This window comes from Macaca fascicularis, chromosome 6 (assembly GCF_037993035.2).
Source record: "Macaca fascicularis isolate 582-1 chromosome 6, T2T-MFA8v1.1".
Lineage (NCBI taxonomy): Eukaryota > Metazoa > Chordata > Mammalia > Primates > Cercopithecidae > Macaca > Macaca fascicularis.
The window spans coordinates 124,404,904-124,420,355 of NC_088380.1; the positions used below are offsets into that span (position 1 = coordinate 124,404,904).

At 35.4% G+C, this 15,452-nt stretch overlaps 1 pseudogene; it reads right to left on the reverse strand.

The window, feature by feature from the left end:
- Positions 1-2,279: 2,279 nt before the first annotated feature.
- Positions 2,280-10,622, reverse strand: LOC102140677 (receptor-type tyrosine-protein phosphatase S-like; annotated as a pseudogene).
- Positions 10,623-15,452: the final 4,830 nt, after the last annotated feature.

Consider the following 15,452-nt stretch of genomic DNA (forward strand, 5'->3'; position numbering starts at 1 on the left):
TAGACTATATACCAAGAATAGAATACTGGATAATATAATTCTATTTTTAATTTTTTGAGAAACCACCAAACCGTTCTCCACAGCAGCTGTACCATTTCACATTCCCAACAACAAAGCACAAGGGTGTTATTCCTTTAGTCCTTTACACTATCTTGTCAACACTTGTTATTTTATAACTTTTGGTAGTAGTCATGATAATGGGTATATGATAGTATTTCATTGTAGTTTTGATTTGCATTTCCCAAATGTTTACTGGTGTTCAGCATCTTTTCATCTGCTTACTGGCCATTTGTATATCTTCTTTGGATAAAATGTATATTAAATTTTTTTGCCCATTTTAATTTTTACTATTTTTTATTTTCTGTGGTAAACAGGAAATGATTTAATAGAAAAGAATAAAAGATATGAAAAACTAATGAAAATATGAACAAAAATCTAACAAGAAATGCTATTAAAATAGGCATCAATTATAAGACACTCTAAATGCATAATTAAAACAAACAAATAAAAAAACCCCCCAAAAAATTACAGCTCTTCCCAGGAATGCTGTTTGCCACAAAATGTTTCTTACTGAGCAGAGTAACATGAGTTTTACTTTGCCTGTGGTACCTATCATAAATGCAAATTTCATAGCAGACACTAGAGACAATGTTTCACTGAATACACTTTTTAAAACAATAGCTGACGTATTACAACATTCTTGCCTTCTAAAGAGATATTCACTGATCTTCCCACACTTATCAGATATTTAATAACTTTTTTTGTTTTCTTTTTTGACCAGGGCCTCATTCTGTCACCCAACCTGGAGTGAGGTGGCACAATCTCAGCTCACTGCAACCTCTGCCTCCTGTGTTCAAGCAATTCTTCTGTCTCAGCCTTCCCTCTGGAGTAGCTGGGACTACAGGCACCTGCCACCACACCTGGCTAATTTTTGTATTTTTAGTAGAGACGGAGTTTCACCTTGTTCATCAGGCTGGTCTTGAACTCGTGACCTCAGGTGATCCATCCACCTATGCCTCCCAAAGGGCTGGGATTACAGGCATGAGCCACCGTACCCTGCCTAAGAACATTTTGTTGTACTAGAATGTTAGAAATATTGAACTTTGTTGGAAGCCTGGCCAACAAAATGGTATTTGTGAATATGATTGGGTGGGTGGGGGGAGAAGGATTAGGAAATTAGGGGGTGAGGTTTAACAATCACCAATGCGCGCTTCTTATTTCTCTTAAAAAAATAAAGTTTCATAATATTAGGAAATACCAATGTGTCATAAAATTAAGAATTGAAAAAAACATTTACAATAGCTTTTTTACATTTAAAAAAGTGAAATCATAGAAGAACTGACTGATAGTTGTGCCTATATTTTTTGTGTGGACACTCTATACACTGTACATATATATGTACATATGTTAGCAGCAACTTTATAATTTGCACCTCCGTATTGATTCCAAAATCAAACCAAAATAAAATTTTCTTTGACTATTTTAAGAGAATGGATACTTTCTTACCAATCAAAACTGTACAGAAGTTTGTACCAATCAAAACTGTACAAATCTAATCAGATATTATTATCTGCATATATATCTGTAGATATATCTACAGATATTATACTGTAGATTAAATTATTGTACAAAATATGCAAATTTTCAAATTATTTGATATTTCTAGAGCAATACATTACAGATAACAGTTCTACAGCTTAAAACTAGAATCTGGAAATAAAAAATAAAGAATTATGTAACTTTAAAAATTCACTTCATTGAATCATAAATTTTGTTGAAAAAAGTTTACAAAGTTCGAAATGAAGTACAGCAGATCTTTACAATACTAAAAAAATTAGTTCAAGAACTTTCTTTTTAAACATTCCCACAGCCTTTCGCCTAAAATCTTATGAGCAGTATGGCGGGAAGGAGTGATGTCAAAGCAGAGTCCGTTTCATTGTAAGGAGCCACACCAGCACACATCTTGCAGCGCTCAATTTCTCTTCACTCCTATCAAGCAATCCTGAACGAGGTGGTTGTTCATTACTGTGATTTCTTCTGTCCTTGATTTTGAATCCTTGAGGTATCGGTAAATAAAAACCTGCAGATGCCTTGTCAGTAAGGATTCAAGTTAGGTTATTAAAGTGTGAAATCTTACTCCACTGGAACGATTTGGTTTAATTGTGTGCATGTGTGTTATAGTCCCACTAAGTAGTTGTTAGTTAAAAGTTAAGAAGGACTTCTCAGACTCCATGAATATTGAAGGACTATAGTAAAAATCCAGAATGGGTCAGAGATTTCTACATTGTATATTGATCAAAGCTGCCCAGCTACTCTAGGACAACTCAGTAGCAAAACGAATGCTCATTCTCTGTTTGTACCATGGCTGGCCATTGTGTTCTTAATGTTTTGGTGGTCTGGAAGATATCTACAACTCCTTCATACTGATTATTTCCAAAACAATGCTCAATGTTGTGAAGATTTTACTTCTTCCTAGCTCACATTACAATGAACTGAAATAGGTCCATCTTGACCACAGTACTCTTTTGTTTTTATGCACTTGGTCAATGAAGTCAATAAATCTTTTTCCAGACTTTGGCACTTTTTACTCTGGCCAGTCAGTAAACCGGAACTGTCTCACTGTTCAGGACCACCTGTCCTTGGCATCTATTCCCTTGAGATAAACTATGGCATCTTGTAGTCAGCCATAGGATCTACCACAAAGTACTGGTATCTTGTGGATTATTATTTTGGCCAGTATTGGTGACAATTTTCTCTGCCCATTTCACACAGCTGGATGAAACTGTGTTTCCAGAGCATCCACTAGAAGTCCTCAGTGATCTCTTTCAAGGGTCCCTAATGTAAGCTTTCTGTTGTTCTTTACTCATCAATAAAACTGGCATTGATGTAACCAGATTCTTCTACTCCATGGATAAGCTGCAAGTACAAGTACAACCTTGTGGATTCATGTGGTGTAATATTAAAAAGGCGATTTTTGAAATTACTGCATGGAAGATTGGCACTGATGAATCCTGAGATTTGAGCTTTTGAGCTGGTTAGATGCTTAAATTTGAGCACCATTCCTATGACATTTTGTCCCGTCTCTATTTGTGTCAGCTTCTAATATATGCATAGAAGTTTCTAGCTGGCACTTTGGTATTTACACAAGTAACTGCTTCTAACCGTGCATCATGGACAAAGATAGATTGGTCTCCTGCTTGAACCATGTAATTCCTCTGGGGTCTCATTAAAGTTGCATGGGCATAATTATCTATAGTTTTTTCATGCTTGATTCTTTCTAACATGGCATCTATGACAATGAAGCAACCAGTTCAGCCAACTCTTGCAGATTCTGCATGGTGGAAGCTAAAGGGGGAGTAAGTATGTCACATGGTGAGAAAGGGAGCAACACAGCCCTTGTCAATTTTTAAATCAAATTGTTGTTGGGATTTTTTGGTTGTTTTTAGTTCTGTATATATTCATGATAGTAATCCTTTATAAGTTATATGATTTGAAAATATCTTCTCTCATCTTATGGTTTGCATTTATCACACTTGGTTGACAGTGTCTTTTGATTCACAAATGTATTATTATTATTATTATTTTTTTTAGAGATGGAAGTCTCCCTATTTTGCCCAGGCTGGACTTGAACTGCACTCAAGCGATCCTCCTGTCTTAGTCTTCTGGGAAATTGGGACTACAGATGCATACCATCACATTCTAATTTTAAAAACTTTTTGAATTCCTATTTCTCTATTTTTGTCTTTTTCTATGCCTTTGGTGTCATATCCAAGAAAGCATTGCCAAATAAATGTCATGAAGCTTTTTCTTATGCTTCTTATAACAGTGTTAGAGTTTTAGTTTACCTTTAGGTTTTTGGTACATTTTGAATTAATTTTTGTATAAAGGGTCCAACTTAATTATTTTGCATGTGGATATCCAGTTTTCCCTGCACCATTTATAGAATAGATAGTCCTTTCCCCATTGAATGGTTTTGGTACCTTTGTCAAAAATCATTAGACCATGTATGTGAGGATCTATTTCTGGGCACTCTATGCTATCCCACTGGTCATAAGTCCTTGATGCTAGTACTTTATGGTTTGATTATTATAGCTATGTAGCAAGTTTTCAAGTCAGGGAGTGTGTGTCTTTTGGGTTTGTCCTTTTTCAAGATTACTTTGACCAATGTCCCTTGAAATTCGATATAAATGTTAGGGAGGTTTTTTCTATTTCTGATAAGTACATCACTGGGATTTTGATAGGTATTGCATTGAATTTGTAGCTCACTTTGGGTAGTATTAACATCTTAATCATCTTAATAATATTAATCCTTCCAATTCATGAACATAGAATTTCCAATTATTTATGTCCTCTTTAATTTCTTTAAGCAATATTTTGTAGTTTTTGTTGTACAAGTTTTTAACCTTCTTGACTAATTCCTAAGCATTTTATTCTTTTTGATGCTATTGTAAATGCAATTTTTTAAGTTTCCTTTTCAGATTGTTCAGTTCGTCTATGAAAATGTAACTGATTTTTGTGTGCTAACTTTATATCCTCCTGCTTTGTTGAATTTGTTATATCTACATTTTTTGGTAGAATTTTTAAGGTTTTCAATATATATGATTGTGTCATCTGCAGGGATAATATTACCTCTTCCCCTCTTCCTTTTCCATTCATATGTGTTGTATTTCTTTCGTTTGACTCATTCATCTGGCTAGAAATTCTAATACTATACTGAAGAGAAGTGCCAAAATTAGCAACCCTCGCCTTGTTCTTGATATTAAAACTTTTAGTTTTTCATAATTGAGTATGATATTCACTGCAGGTTTTCATATATGGCTTTTATTATGTTGAGTGGTTTCCCTCTATTCTTAGTTTGTTGAGTGTTTTATCATGAAAGGGTGTTAAATTTTGTCAAATGCTTCTCTTTGCATCAATTGGGATGATAATGTGTGCTTTTTTTAGTACTTTCTTTCTGTTAATGTGGTGCCTTGCATGGATTGGTTTTTGCATGTTGAATCATCTTTCCATTCCAGAAATAAATCCCATTTAGTCATAATGCATAATGCTTTTAATATGTAACTAAATTTAATTTGCTAGTGTTTTGTTTCAGATTGCTATATCAATGTTTATCAGAAATTTTGGTCTGTAGATTTGTTTTTCTTGTGATGTTTTTGTCTGACTTTAGTATCAAGGTGATACTGGCCTTATAGAAAAATTAGAAAATGTTCTCTTCTCTTCCATTTTTTGAATAATTTGAGAAAGATTTGTGTTAATCCTTTGAGTCTCCTTTAAACGTTGGTAGAATCCACCAGTGAAGCCATCAGGTCCAGGAATTTTCTTTGTTGGGACATTTTTGAGTACTGATTTAATCTTCGTACCAATAGTTACAAATCTATTTAGGTTTTCTATTTCTTCAAAATTTAGCCTTGGCAGGCTTAATGTTTTTTATGATTTCTCCATTTCACCTAGATTAGCCAATTTGTTAGTGTACAATTATGAATGTTTAATTTTAATTTCTCTGGAATCACTAGTAATGTTCCCATTCTAATTTCTGAATTTAGTGATTTGAGTCTTCTTTTTTTATAACTGTTCTATTCGAAGTTCTGTCAATTATTTTGATCATTTCAAATAATCAACTTTTGGTTTCCCTAATTTTCTCTATTGTTTTTCTATTCAGGGCTTCATTTTTCTCTGCTACAGTCTATTATTTCCTTTCTTCTGCTATATTTGGCTTTAAATTGTTCTCTTTTTCTGGTTCCTTAAGTTGCCAAGTTAGGTAGTTGATTTCATATCTTTGTTGATTTAAACATGTTTATAGCTATACATTTTTCCCATTAGCACTACTTTCACTGTGTCCTATAAGTATTGGAATATTGTGTTTTTGTTTTAATTTATTTCGAATTATTTTCTAACTGTTGCTTGTTATTTTTTCTTTGATCCACTGGCTGATTTGGAGTTTGTTTTTTAAGTTCCACAAATGTGTTCATTTTCCCATTTTCTTTGTGTTACTGACTTCTAACTTCATCTCATTGTGTACAGAGAAGATACTTTGTACAATATCTATATTTTATATCTATTAAGACTTAGTTTGTGGCCTAACACGGTCTGCCTGGAAAATGTCTCATCTGCAGTTAAGAAGCATATGCATGTAGTTGTTGCTGAGTGAAGTGTTCTGTACATGTCTGTTAGATCTAGTTGATTTATTGTGTTAAGTCCTCTGTTTTTTTTACATATCTTCTGTCTGGTTGTCTATGGATAATTGAGGATGAGATATTGAAGGCTCAGACTAATACTGTATAACTTTTTATTTCTTCAACTTTGTCAGGTTTTGCTTTATATATATTTATAGTCTGTTATTAGGTATGAAAATATTTATAGCTTTTATATCTTTTTGCTATATTGAAACTTAAAAAAATAGTTATATTTTAAGTTCTGGGATACAGGCGCAGAACGTGCAGGTTTGTTATATAGTATACATGTGCCATGGTGGTTTGATGCACCCATCAACCAGTCATCTACATTAGGTGTTTCTCTTAATGCTATCCCTCCCCTAGCTCCCCATCCCCTGACAGGCCACAGTTTGTGATGTTCCCCTCTCTGTGTCCATGTGTTCTCATTTTTCAACTCCCACTTATGGGTGAGAAAATGTGGTGTTTGGTTTTCTGTTCTTGTGTTAGTTTGCTGAGAATGATGGTTTCCAGCTTCATCCATGTCCCTGCAAAGAACATGAACTCATCCTTTTTCATGATTGCATAGTATTCTATGGTGTATATGTGCCACCTTTTCTTTATCTAGCCTAACATTGATGGGCATTTGGGTTGGTTCCAAGTCTTCGCTATTGTGAACAGTGCTGCAATAAACATAAGTGTGCATGTGTCTTTATACTAGAATTATTTATAATCCTTTGGGTATATATCCAGTAATGGCATTGCTGGGTCATAAAAATAATGACCAAAAGAGAGCAGAGGTGACTATACAAAATCAGACAAAATAAACTATAAATCAGAAAAGTTGGCATGAACAAAAATATTATATATTAATAAAATAAAAATGTCTGGTTAGAAACACTAAGATCTTGGAGAGAAAGAAAATGCACTTAGGTACATTTTTACCACAGTTTTCCAGCACAAGAAACTTGCAAATAAAAATGAAAAGAAAGAGATGCTGAAGGAAAAGTAGCAGCTTGAACATTTGCAAAGTCACTGGGCTAGGAGAAAAGAAAACAAAAATAAAAACCAACATTCTTGAAGCTACCAAGGAAGATAGCACTTAATGAGGACAAGATCCTGAAGAAAAAAGTTATATATGCATGAAGTGATATGTAGGAAATTAAAGAAAAATCATATACTAAAACAGCTAAATAGGAAAAAAGTTTATAGAATAAGAATATGAAGAAAAAGTATTTTATACAGCTGTACAATGTATTTGTGTCTTACTTTAAGTGTTCTTCCAAAAGAGTCAGAGTTAAGAAAAATAAGTTGATAAAGTAAAAAAGTAATAAGGAGCTAACGTTAATATATTATTGAAAAAAGAGTTTTCAAAATGAATCTAGTGTAGCCTAAGTGTACAGTGCTGCTAAAGTCCACAGGAGTGTACATAATGTCCCAGGTTTTCATATTCACTCACCACTCACTCACTGACTCACTCAGAGCAGCTCCTAGTCCTGCAAGCTCTATTCGTAGTAAGTGATTTATACAGATGTACCACTTTTAACCTGTTTTAATATATTTTTACTTTTCTATGTTTAGATACAGAAATATTTATTATTGTGTTATAATATCCTATAGTATTTAGTACAGTAACATAATATACACATTCATAACCCTAAGAGCAGTAAATGACAATATCATATACCCTAGATGTCTGGTATGCTATATCATCTAGATTTGTATAAGTACACTCTATAATGTTCAAATAACACTGAAATGGCCTAATGAAGCATTCCTCAGAATGTATCCCTGTACTTAAGTGACACAGGACTGTACATGATCAAATGTGTTATACTATATTTGTAATGAATTGAACACCACAGACTCTTTAGCAATTCTACCAGATTAACTCATTTCTGTGCATATATAAATAAAACTTTTCTTTCCATCTGTATGTACATGAGGGGTATACTGAATTGGCATGAGGAGTAGTTAAATTACTACAACCCTTTGCAAGTAATTACAGAATGAATTGGATTTAAAAAATATTATGCAACTAAAAGATATGATTGAGACTGAATTATAATAAATACAATAGAGACTGAATTGGGACTTTATAATATAAAATCGAAAAATAGTGATTGTATCATTTTTATTATTTATAAAGTTTTATAAGTTTATATTTATAAAAAATTCATACTAATAAAGTGTCAGTTCTGTGGTTTCATGTGTTTATTAGCAAAAAATCAAGTTGCTTCTATAAAAGTTGTAAAACTACTAAAGAAAAACTTTAAGAACATTTATGGAAGAGTTTGTACCTGCAGTGCCTAAAGAGTGCTTGATGATGCTTATTTGATGATTAAATGGATAAGCTAACTTATGTGGCTAATAGCCATGTATATATAAGCCTATATTTGATGGTCTTAAATTTCTTGGGCAATAATACTTTTCATATCCATGTATGAAAATAATCGACTTTTACAAATCGTACACATCTTCTTAGTTACAAAGCCAAATGACCAAATGGCTTCCATAAATATGTATCAAATGTAATCTCTGTTTCAGCTACCATTGTGGCACAGGTGTGAACTTAACATCTGCATCAAATTAGGATGATCTTTTTAAGAGGTGAATTGGAATGCTGCAGAATTCCACTAGAGACTGCGTGAAATGTGGATAGGAATAGCTAAAAACACTACAACTACTGAATTAGCCAAATCCTTCGAAGCTGACAATGCTACATCCTGGAATGTAAAAATAAAAACAAGGATGCAACTGGAAAAATATATTTGAAGGTGCAAAGCATGCACTTGGTTGAACACTTATGCCAAGGATAGAGGAAGTAAAATGCAGCTGCACAGAACTGAAAATATTTTCTGGAAAGTAATGCTGACAGGTGATATGCTTTTGAAGAATGACTTTTTATTAGCCATGCAAAAATATGCAAAGGTTGTTTTCACCCAGCATGTTCTGGGTCTACAAGACATTCTGCAAATGTACTGAGGTCTGCTACCAAAAAAGGAAGAAAAACAAAAATAAATATTTCAATATTTCTAATATTTCTCCTGGTAAAAGCCCTGAAGTGATGTAAAGTGCCTACATTATAATGAAAATGAACTTGAGCAAACCCTGCATTTGGATGTGGATTTTTCTCATGGATCACAATTGTTGCGTATGTGGGAAAGAAAAGGAGCATTATTTGTTATAATACTTTAACAACTATTTCAACACTGCTTGTTAGACAATTTTTAGTAAGACTACACAAAGCATTTTAGGAGATATGTGGAAAAATAGATGTTGACCAGTATTACTGTGGTATATAGGTGGAATGCAATTGCTCTTTGATACAAAGCTCCACAACAAGTTTTGTTTTGTTTTGTTTTTTAATTACAGGTTTTCCCAGTTAACCTGTAACTGTATTTTTTTTTGTTAGATAGATAAAGTGATGGAAAAGAAGGATGAATAGTCTGCCCAGGACTCAAAATGTTGGTATTTCTTTCTTATAGTTAATTCACAGAGGTGGTTATCACTGGTAAATCTTTGTGGAAAATTCTCCATTCTTTTTTCTTTAGAAGTAAAAAGGGACTGTTTCATGTTTTATCCAAATTTACAACCAAATTGGTAAGGAAAATATGAGTCAAAGTATTTTCTAAGTCATAAATATTTTTGAATGTTTTTGCTACTAAAGTTTCACCATAACAAATCTCAAAGAAATAACAATATACTAATAGGGCTTTTATGCTCTTCAAGGAAGTTCTGATGGGAGCATTTAACTCTGGCCCCAACCTGGAGACTACCCGGTTACTTATTGTCCCTGAGGTTATAATCAAACCCTGAGGTCAATGGCTTCAATTCTTCTGTAGTTGCTGGTCACCTGTGGGACAGAACTGAGTCCACCTCACATTCTGTGTTGGGCACAGCTGAAATTTAGTGAGTTCAGTTGGGCACAAAGCTGAGTAATGTTCAAATAGAATAAAGTAAAGCATAAAGCTGTATCTTTTTCTTAACCACCCTCTGTACCTACCCATTAGTAATAAATTTGACTGAGTGGTTAGAGTTTGGGATGTAGAAGCAACTCTAATGTTTAAGAGATGAGTCTGATAGTTTACTCTTTTTTAAAATAACTTTTGAATATTGAAATTATTAATTTCTAATATTAATTTCTAAATAACACTCTCTAAAAAATCTAGATCAAAAATTGTTATTTCATCAGGAGCATTAACTAAATAAACATTGCTAATAATAACATTGAAAAGTATTACACACCTATTGGCTCAAGATTATGGCTTTTGGTAGAAGAAATAGCAGACCATAATTCAGACTTCATTCATTTTACTCTCAGCAGTGCCCATCAGGAGGAAAGGGTTTGCCAATCTAAATTTGAGCAGGTTGGTGAAGTATGCATATGTCTTTACAAACTTACTGCATAGTTTCATTTAACAAATCTTCAGGTTCAATTTCACCCTCGATACTTGCCTTATAGAGATACATATCACAATTATTAGGTGAATTTATGCTTTTAGGGTTTGCAACATACATATATATTCACAAGTTTATAAATTCTGTTTTTAAAGCCATCAGATGTTGTGAGACTTACTATCATGAGAACAGCACAAGAAAGACCTGCCCCCATGATTCAGTTACCTCCCACTGGGTCCCTCCCATGACATATGGGAATTCAAGATGAGATTTCGATGGGGACAGAGCCAAACCATATCAAGAGCTTAATTGACAAGTGCAATCATCCCACACACCTGACCCCACTTGCCTATACCTTTCATCGGAGGTCCGATAAAAATGCCTGAAGCTCAGTGTCCATTTAGGGTTCCACTTTCTCACCAGGATGTCTGTACAAGAGATGCATAGTCTTATGAGAGAGTAAAGTATATACCTTTTTAAAGAATTTGTTTACTATAATATTCTACTAAGTGCATTTATTATCTTGCTTTCTCGCCTACCAAAAAAGGGAAAAAAATCATCTTAAATACATTTTTATAGATGATACTATCTTCAAACTTTCAACAAATGTTTTCCTGTATAATTTTTTAAAGGTTTATTGATAATTACTTACTGATAGATTATTGTATAGAAACTTTACTGGAAGGGATTCAGGAAAACTGAAGAATTGAAGAAATCACAGAGAAGTTCAGCTTCTGAATCACCTTTGCGGGTGATATGGTTAGGCTCTCATCTTGAATTGTAATCCCCGTGTATCAAGGAAGGAGCCTGATGGGAGGTGCTTGGATCCTGGGGGTGGTTCCCCTATGCTGTTTTCTTGATAGTGAGTTCTCAGGAGAGCTCATGGTGTTAAAAGTGGCTCTTCATTCTTCACTCTCTCTTTCCTGCCACTATTTAAGACGCGCCTTGCTTCCCCCTTAGCCTTCTACCATGATTGGAAGTTTGCTGAGGCCTCCCCAGCCACGTGGAACTGTGAGTCAATTAAACCTCTTGATATGGTTTGACTGTGTCCCCACTGAAATCTCATCTTGAATTCCCACGTGTTGTGCGAGGGTCCCAGTGGGAGGTAATTGAATCTTGGGGGCGGGTCTTTCCTGTGCTGTTCTCGTGATAGTGAGTAAGTCTGATGGCTTTATAAACAGGAGATTGCCTGCAAAAGCTCTCTCTCTCTCTCTCTTTTTTTTTTCCCCCGGCCGCTATCCACGTAAGATGTGACTTTCCCCTCTTTGCCTTCTGCCATGATTGTGAAGCTTCCTAAGCCACGTGGAACTGTGAGTTCTCCATTAAACCTCTTTCCTTTGTAAATTGCCTAGTCTGGGCTATGTCTTCATCAGCAGTGTGAAAACAGACTAATACACCTCTTTTCTTTATAAATTACCCAGTCTCAGGTAGTATCTTTGTAGCAGTGTGAAAACAGACTAATACAGTGGGCAAGTTCTGCTCCATACAATCTGACACTTGATTATAAACGACCATTCATATTGTCTAATTGTTGGCTCTACCTTTGTTCTTTTATCTCAAAAGAACCTGTTTTCTAATTAGTTAGTGCTTTATAGAGTGTTACTTTAGCCTTAGCTTGCTGCAAAAGAAAAATTTGGCCAGAAATTGGCTGTGTATCTATCTGATCTCTCTTCCCTCCTTTTCTGCCTTTCCCTCTCTGGTGAATCTATTATCTGTGAATGATGGCATTTGAAAGCAAAGCAAAATGCAAAATAAGCAAAAATAAAAGTTCTCTGGTGTTAGAAGACAGAAGAATCTTTTGAAAATTCAATTAAAAATTAAGTTACCAGGCTTCTTCCTTAGAAATTCTGATTTGGTAAGTCTGAGGTGGTATCCAGGAATTTCCACTTAATAAGCTTCCTTGTAATTCCATTGCAGGTGATTCTTCTACCCATGTTGAAAACACTGGTTTAGGGAATCTATATTAAGGATGATTCTGGTTGGCAGAATTTACCTATTTTCTAGCTATTCTACTGATATTTCCAGAGCTGGTGGTCTATGATAAAGTGTTTGAAACTTAAGTATTTGATTTTGGCTATTCAAAACCCAGATTTTTCCCAGAAGGGCATTATTATCCTACTATGAACCCAACAGCCATTCCTGCTTTCCTTTTTATTGACTTTTGCTTGACCTACTCAGAAATAACTATTATTTGGGTCCAGCGAGGCCCCAGGCTGTTACATATTTAGCACTTCTTTCTCCAACTCTAAGCCATCCAGCTTGGTTTAGCTATATAAAAAGCCCTTTCACAGTGGTGTGTCTGCCTGGTTGTTTATTTAGTGCATATCAGTTCACTGTTGCTTGCTGAATTGTTTCTTTTTGCCAGGCAGAGATGTTAAGTTCCCTGCTCCTATTGCTACATATTATCTGCAGCTTTCAGCCAAAATTATTAAGCAGATTTTGTTTAGTGAAGCTTCATTTATCTAAAACAATTTTCTTTACCTGTAATCATTTGACTTTTTCATGATTTTCCTGTCTGATTTGCTTGAGATTTTTAATGGTAATTCACCAAATAGTATATGGAAAGGTGGTTTATAAAATCATGTAGGTTTTTGAACAGTTCAAAGGATTTTACTGTTCCTCCCACCCCAATATGTACCTCTCTTCATTGTAATTTGCTTGTGTGTGTGTGTGTTCATCCCTTCTCAGTTCTTGAAAAAGAAGTTGTGCCATATAATTAGCGGCCATTTAAGTCAGAGGTAATTTTTGGTTTTACAGTAGCCGTATGTCCTGACAGCACAGTTATTTCAGATACATTATTCTATTTTCTTCATGAATGTATTCATAGTTAACATGAGTGAGTCCTGAATTATGGGTGAGGGTTTATTTTCACCATTGCTCAATTTCAACAATTTGTGTTAATTCTACCTTCTAAACATCTTGTGTGTTCATTCTCTCCTTTCCATCTCAACTGTCACTGCCTTAGTAAGCTGTCACTGTATTCTGCGGTGGACCATTAGGGGCCTGAACCTGCACTTCTGTTTGCTCTCTGGATTACTCTGTTTAAATTCTTTCACTACACTTGAGTGATCCTGGACAATCTGCTTTTTCATCCCTCTATATCAGTGGTCCCCAACCTTTCTGGCACCAGTGACTGGATTTGTAGAAGACAATTTTTCCACAGACTGGGGTGGGGGGAAAATTGTTTCAGGATGATTCAAGTGCATTACATTTATTGAGCACTTTATTTCTATTACATTGTAATATATAGTGAAATAATTATGCAATTCACCATGATGTAGAATCAGTGGGAGCCCTGAGATTGATTTCCTGCAATCAGATGGTCATGTCCAGGGGTGATGGGAGACAGTGACAGATAATCAGGCACTAGATTCTCATAAGGAGCTAGCAACCTAGCTCCCTCACGTGCAACCGAGCTCCCTCAGATGCGCAGTTCAAATAGGGTTTGTATTTGCTCTTGTTAGAGTCCAATGCTGCTGCTGATCTGATGGGAGGTAGAGCTCAGGAGGTAATGCCAGCAATGGCGAGTGGCTGTAAATATAGATGAAGCTTTGTCCGCTTGCTAGCCACTCACCCCCTGATGTGCAGCCCCGTTCCCAAGAGGCCTCAGACTGATATCTGTCTGTGGCCCAGGGATTGGGACCCCTACTGTATGTGTTTGCCTGTGGCCTTCCCTGGCTTGAAGTTCACACTGGCAATTCCTAAGCATTATTTAAGAAAGTTAGTGTAAAACTCTTCTCAGTAGCTTCAAAACTCCTCTCTGTGTCAAGTGGGCCACTTGAGTCCTTGTTCTCATCTATCTCCTGTGTCCTTTTTTGTTGCAGAAGTTGTGACACGTCATGGAAAATATTGATTTCTTCATCTGTTTCTTTGGAAAATTGAGGTCATTTTGCTTATTAAAAATCTTTTGCCTAGCCAAGTATCTTGCAGGAAATAGATGTTGATTTAAGAAATAAGTATTTACATGTGATAAAGGAGAAAGAATATAGCAAATTAACATTTGTATTCATTGGCCTCCATTATTTTTTATGTAAGCCCTATTTCACTTGCCAATTTTTTGAGTCTACAGGAAAGTTATTTCCCTGCCTGTTATAAAGACTTTATGTTTTTATGTCTTTGTTGAAGAGCTGAGCTCCAAATAATTTTTAAGAGACCGAGATGGCCAGGTGCAGTGGCTCACACCTGTAATCCCAGCACTTTGGGAGGCCAAGGTGGGCAGATCATGAGGTCAGGAGATGGAGACCATCCTGGCCAACAGGATGAAACCCTGTCTCTATTAAAATAGAAAAAAATTAGCTGAGCTTGGTGGCACATGCCTGTAGTCCCAGCTACTCGGAAGACTGAGGCAGGGGAATTGCTTGAACCCAGGAGGAGGAGGATGCAGTGAGCCAAGATCGTGCCTTTGCACTCCAGACTGGTGACAGAGTAAGACTGCGTCTCAAAGAAAAAAAAAAAAAAAAAAAAGAGAGAGAGAGACAGGGTCTCACTCCATCATCCAGTCTGGAGTGCAGTGGTGTGATCATAGTTCACTTTAACCTCAAATTTCTGGGCTCAAGCAATCCTCCCACCTCAGCCTCTCAAATACCTAAGACTACAGGTGTGAGCTACCACACCTGGCTAATATCCTCTGTTGACCTCTGTTGTCGTTGCTTCAGGTGGCAGTTTACATATAATCTAAGAAATGAAACTTGACCTCAACTCACTACAAACCTCACCTACATGACAGTTATACCCATGGGAGAACATCACGTATATGTTTATCTCTGTTCCCATATGAAAATGACAGTTTTGAGTCTCTTTAACCTAGTTTTTATCCTAGTAATTCCCAGAATATCAGAACATTGTTTAATTTTTATATTCCTACTACAAGATGACACATTGTTCTGTCTAGATCTTTCCCTG